Raw genomic sequence first — 7,019 nt, 5'->3', positions numbered from 1 at the left:
AATGATATAACTCATATTATCCTAAGGAGTGATTTATACTCTCTCAAATAAGAGGTCGAGTTGTAGCACTTAGGGATCGAATTCACAAAGAGCTAGGGCACACACTAGACTAGAGATATTAAGATTGAGCTAGACAATCAGTATTAAAACAATAAATATAGCAATTAATAAAGTAGTAAACAAGATGAACATGACAATTGTTCAGCTTGGCAAGGAGTTGTTCGATGGAAGGAAAAATAGCTAGACTTAGGGATTTATCAAATTAAGAGATTCAAAACTTCAATTCAAGGATGCTAAGGGTTTATAGAATCAGTTCTAGAACTCGATTTTAATAAGCAAGTAATCCAGCTTTCCCATGCAATTACTAATCAGATGCCTAAGTCTTTGTTCCGGATGTCGCGCGCGAACAAGGAGTAAGTATTGATCGATGTTGTGGCCTGAACATCGATCGATACTATCTCAGACAAGCATTAACGACCTAATCGAATATGTTCAACTAGATTCCTAGACAAACTGCCGTATGTGCCTAGGTTTCTATTCCAGCAGAGCTCGGGTTCCGTTAATTGATGGTACTTTCGTGCCTCTCAATTGTCCTATGATTCTAGGTTCAAGCAATTAGTCACACTGTCGTGCTTTTCTAACTACTCCATATCCTAGTATTACAAATCACCCTGATGTAGAGAACTATAGATAACCTAGCAATCCTAATTGATTATAAGTTTGACATTAAGCTCATGAAATCCCTAAACCTAACAAGATGAATTACTCAAACATGATAGAAGAAACACAAATCATAGTCTGAATAAATAATAAATATGAAATCAATGATAAAAATGGTGTTCTAATTAATCTCTGAAGGAGAATTTATCTTCTCTCCAAACCCTAATAGAAAACAATAGAATAGAATAATAGAAAGCTTAGCCGTCAACAATGGCTTACAAAATACATAAAAAGGATTTCTGGTCGTCCAAGGATATTTTGGTAATTTTATGGTGGCTCATGGGCTTCAACCGGTCATAAAATATGCTTGGCCCACGTTCTGACATCCATATCGATCGATATGCATTGTGTTGCATCGATCAATATGCATTCCTCTTCTCGACAGCTTCCTCTCGGGAGGCAGACTGGCCACTCTTCAGTAATACGGGCATAACATCTGATCTAACCGTTGTATTAACTTCAGACCAGTGGCATTGGAAAGCTAAGTAAAATCTATATCTTGTGTCAAAATATCAGCTCAATCGCACCGTGGGAAGGTCTCCATCCATAGATAAACATTTGATGCGTCTGTGCAGCTCTGCACTCAAAAGGCTCAAAAAGACACCAAAATTACCACTTTCCTCCGAAACGTCTCTGAACCTATAAATACTCTAAATAGACTCTATATTGTAGTAAATAGTATTTAAAACACTTATATATCATGGGTAAAATCAGGTCAAAATCATGGTATATCAGGATAGTAGGCTCAAGCGGAAGTCTGGTCTTCTACGTGAATATATTCTCTGAGGTATGATTGCTAGACACATACAGAAGTTGGTCTAGGAAGACTAGTGACCTTTGTTAAACCAGTTCTTATGACTATCGATCGACGCGACAAAAGGTGTATCGAACGATACTCCTATAGAGTCATCAATCGACACTTTCTTCACACCCAAAAGGGGAAGCTGAGGTTTGAAGATCTAGAAAATAGATAGTCTAAAAATACAGAAGTTGGTCGACTATTGCTTTTGTTGAGATCTTATATATATCATGCATGCATCTTAGTATCAATAACTTTATAATCATGAAATCCTGAATAGAAATCCTAGGCTTAACTTTTTACTAATATTGTGTTAAACCCCAATCAACTCATCTGAACAATTACTTATTCATCATTGTTTGCTTTAATTAATCATATGCGACCTAGTTTAATCATTGATTTTAGGATTTATTGTGTGCCTGAGCTCTTTGTGGATTTGATCCCTAAGTATTACAACTGATCCTCTTATTTGAGAGAGTAATTCACTCCTTAGGGTAATTTGAGTGAGATCAGTCTCATAAAGGATACAAGTCCTGAGTAATGCTTCTGACACATCTACATAATGCGTCGAACTGTGAGGTCGTTCCCAATCCCTCTACATTTTCTACTCAGTGTCTTCATGGATGATGTGTGGAGGTGTTTTTGGACCCCTCCAAACCATTACTCCTACTTGTTCTATCTCTATGATTCCTTTTCAGACAAGAAAGATGTCTGATATCACTCAAATTACCATAAGGAGTGATCTGTATTCTCTCAAATAAGAGGTTTAATTGTAGTACATAGGGATCGAGTCCACAGAGAGCTAGGACACATGATAGATCATAATCAGCAGTGATTAAGCTAGGTACAATATGATTAAAGCAAATAACAGGGTGAACAAGGTAGTTGTTCAGATGGTTGGATAGAAGTTTGTAAACAGTAATGAGAAAGTGTTAGACTTAGGGTTTCTATTCAGGTAATCTGGATTATAATAGTATATAGACTAAATTGCATGCAGGATATATGAGAACTCAACTTAAGCAACAATCTATCAACTTATGTTTGTTTAGATTATCTATTGTCTAGATCTCAGATCTCAACTTCCGTTTGTCGATCTGGAGAAAGTGTCGATCGATACTATTGATTGAGTATCGATCGATACAACTTTTGAATCGTCGATCGATACACCTTTTGAATCGTTAATTGATTAATCAATAGGATTATTGATCGATGATCTTCTAGCAAGATTTTTTAGCGATCAGGTTAAATGTGTTCACTATGTTTCCTAGATCAACTGTCGTCTGTTTCTAGCAATCCTAGCTCAAGAGAATCTATTTTGGTAAAAGACCAAGCCGTCGCTTGCGCCTAATTATCCTAAGATCAGGATTCTAGTTAGCTACTCTAAACACACAAGAAATAAGCACAATCCTATGATGAATATCACTAGAAACTTAGCAATTCTATATTTGGGGCTAATCCTTTGTACCTTATTTGAACCATAAACCTAACAAGTGAATTACTCAGACATAGCTAAGAAAATCATAAACATAAATATAAAATGCATAGGATATAATAGAGTAAGAAAACTGGAGTTCTAATACAAATCTCTGAAGGAGTCTTAGATCTTCTCTCCAAATCTAAAAAAACCCTGAATATATTTGCCATGAAAATAAGAAGTAATAAAAGTGTGTGTTTCTTAGAACAATGGCAGAGCACATAAATACTAGGTTAAAGTCGGCCAGGGGCAATCTTGTAATTAAGTGGAATCTTGGACTTTAAGTCGGCTGGAACAAAACAGGGTTTTGCGTGCTTCGCCGTCGATCGATGGTACATAAGGTACATCGATCTATTATTAACTCTAAATGTCGATCTCTGGTCTGGTTCGATTGCCAGCTCGGGTGATTTCTCTTTTTATTTCCAAAATGCCCTAAAATCACCACTTTAATCCAAATCACTCTTGAACCTGTAAATATACTAAATAAGCTCCAAAAACAATAATTATAACTTAAAACTTTTATATACCATGGCTAAAACCTGGTAAATTCCATGGTATATCAATGTCTTTCTGAATGAGATGTCTCTCTCGGAGATGATTTGTGCAACGTAGGATATCTCGACGAGGAACTCCACCTTCTTAATCTGTAAACCCAAAGAGATTCCAGACCTTCCTCCACTCCTATGGGAAGATGTAGCTCTCGGTTTTACATGCTTGGCCTTGTCGATCTTTGCCTCATCTACCGCAGCCTCCTTTATGGTTTCAGTTTCCATCTCCATAAGCTCCTCTCCAAGCAAGTCATCGTCGTGGTCCTCAGCCAGCATCAAAGTATATTTCTCCCCATCCTCCATGCTTCTTATACCAATGATCTCCATGTCGTTTGAAGCCCCTATTGTATGAGCATCAACAAGCTTCTCTTTCTCCTTAGGAGAGAAGGACAACAAGCGGACAGTTCCTTTTTCCTGTTAAGTAACATTAGCATCCTGATCTTGTCGAAAAGGTGTTACTATCGCACTTGCTATCTTCTTCCCACTGCTCTGATGCCCATCATGCATCAAAGAATCCGCTGGTTGTTTAGATGACGAACTCTCAAGACGCCTTGAGTGTGCACTATGAGCATGAGACTCACGGCTTACCTCATCAATGTTAAGACGATCCTCCGAACTATCCTTAATCTTCCATGTTTGAGGTTTTTGTTTCTGATAAGGCGCATACCTCCTATTAGTACGTGATGAAACCAGGTTGGTCCTGCTGTCTTTACCACCTTGTTTTCTCGGGATATCCTCATATAAGCATTCTGACGATGATAACCAGACTTAGCGTCCTTCATAAAACAACCATCGTACCTTTGTTTCTGCATAGGTGGATAGCTTTTGCCACTACCCTTCTCATGATCAAAACGTCCATCGCGATCATAATCGTAACGTGTATAGCCATTATATCAATTATATGGTTTCTTATCTCGCAGCAAAGACTTCGAGATGTTTGATTGTCAGGAAGCTGCACCCTTTCGTAGACACCAGGTCGCTCTCCTTGACCTTTCACGGCAGTTGCTTTCATCGGACAATAATCTTGTTCATGTGTTAACATCCTACAAGTTGTGCAGTGTTTGAAGAACTTATCATAATGTATTTGAATCGAGATTTCCTTTCCATCCTGGGAAATCTTCCTTGTAAACGTGAGGGGCTTTCTTGTGTCAAGATCGATAAGCATGCGGCCTTCTGAGAGTTCAACCGTGTCGATATGACCGAGCATGCCTCCATTGTTCCTGAGATTCTTAATTGTCCACCAGTGTAACAGGATGTCTATAATCTCAACCCATAACGGAATGATCCAAAGATAGTTATCAAAACACATATTTTAATTGTAAAAATTAGTTTCTATACTAAATAGGAATTCAAAATAATTCATGTATTTTGTTAACCGATAGGAAATTAATCCGTGCAGTGGAATTTTCACTATGAAAAATTGCCTCGATTCATATAAACGAAACTATTATAATAGTGTGTCACTATCCCAATAAGTAAATAGATTAAATATCAATATATAAATTATAAACCATAAGTTTTCATCACGAATTAAATTTATAAGATCGAAATTTTCTTGTCAACAGATCGACATTTAACAGCTGTTTATAGAAAAAGTGACATTATGTCCACTAACTCTCTTTTGTAATATATATGAACAAAAATAAGAGATGTACAAATTTAAAATTAAGAAAACTTATTTCAGCAGATGCATCAATAACTGAAACTATAAAAATATAGGGATTTATTAGGTCAGCTATGATTACCCTTTTCGAGAGTCTCTCGCAAGAGTCTTTAATTAAAACAATAACAACAACAACAAAAACAGTAAGTGAAAGAAACAACAAAAAACAACAATCTTTTACAAAAAAAAAAACAATCATAAAGAATTTTTATAAGAAATATTTCATGTGTCAATACTGTTATGGTACAACTGTTTTTCTAACACTAAATAATCATAACATTAAAATATTAATATAAAAGAGTTTAGAAACTCTATTTGACATAGCAAACGATAATTGTGCTCTACTATTCTTAACTTTTCTTAGAATATAGTATTTCAATAAGCCTTTCAACTTTTTAAACTATTTGAGAATTAAAAGATAATGTTCGGCTAGATTTTTTAAAAAATAGAAACTTGGTTGAAGAAGGTTATATGGGTAAAAGAAATGGAAGAGAAGTGGTCGATAATTTACAAACAGAAAGTTAAAAAATAGAAACTTGGTTGAAGAAGGTTATATGGGTAAAAGAAATGGAAGAGAAGTGGTCGATAATTTACAAACATAGCATTTATAATTTTTTTTTAAACTTAATTTTGTTATATTTTAAGAGATGCTGTAGGTTAAAAGCTTATTTTTCCCTCGCCAAGGCACAACTCTGCATACGTGATAAAATATCATACACTTCAAAAAGTTAACAATTATTTTTGGACTTTTTCTTGGGTTCACCCCCCAGAGTAAATTTTTAGGTTCACCAACCAATAGCATTGTCTTATTTTAGATTTGCTATCTTTTATAAAAGGAAATAAAATAATTACTAAGTTATATTATGTTTTAAAAATAAAAAGGATAAAATAAATAAAAATAAATAGTAGTTGTAAAAAAATTAATATATTTTTAACACTGTCAACAAAATACAAAATCCTAACCTCTAAATTTTAAACATTAAACTCTAAACCTTCGGATGAACTACAAGTTATAAGTTTAAGAATTTTGGATTTATCCAAAGGTTTAGAATTTACACAAGGATTTAGAGTTTAAGATTTAGGGTTTAGTATTAATGGTTTAGTGTTTTAACATTTAGTTTCTAGTGTTTATAATTTAGAGATTAAATTTTTTCCAAGGGTTTAGGGTTTATCCAAGGGTTTAGGGTTTAGGGTTTAGGGTTTAGGATTTAGGATTTAGGGTTTAGTGTTTTAAGATTTAGTGTCTAGTGTTTATAATTTAGAGATTAAGATTTATCCAAATGTTTAGGATTTACCCAAGGGTTTAAGGTTTAGGATTTAGGGTTTAGAGTTTAGTATTTTTTTACAGTTTAAAAGTTATTAAATTTATTTTTTAAAATTCGTTTTTTATTAATTACTATTTTTATTTTATTTTTTTATATTTTAAAAACATAATATAACTTGCATTTACTTTATTTCATTTTATAAAAGATATTGAATCTAAAATAACACAATGCTATTGGTTGGTGAACCTAAAAGTTCACCATAGGGGGTGAACCCAAGAATAATTCTTATTTTTGTAACAGGTGTTTATTTTTCTCGCCGTCCAAGACTTCTTTTTTTTGTCAACCAAGACTTCATCTTTTATTCGATCTATTTACGTTATTGTACTATCCTTTATCTTATTATTATGAACATAAATGCATTGAACATACTTGTTCATAAAATAAATTATATGTTACTATTAGTTGTAGTTATCATCTATACTATTAAAGCAATATCCTATTTATTGTTTTCCCTTTTTTACCTTTTAATTTACTATAAATACCACTCATT

Source organism: Raphanus sativus, unplaced genomic scaffold (genome assembly GCF_000801105.2).
Source record: "Raphanus sativus cultivar WK10039 unplaced genomic scaffold, ASM80110v3 Scaffold0013, whole genome shotgun sequence".
NCBI classification, from domain to species: Eukaryota; Viridiplantae; Streptophyta; class Magnoliopsida; order Brassicales; family Brassicaceae; genus Raphanus; species Raphanus sativus.
This window is presented reverse-complemented; position numbering follows the sequence as displayed.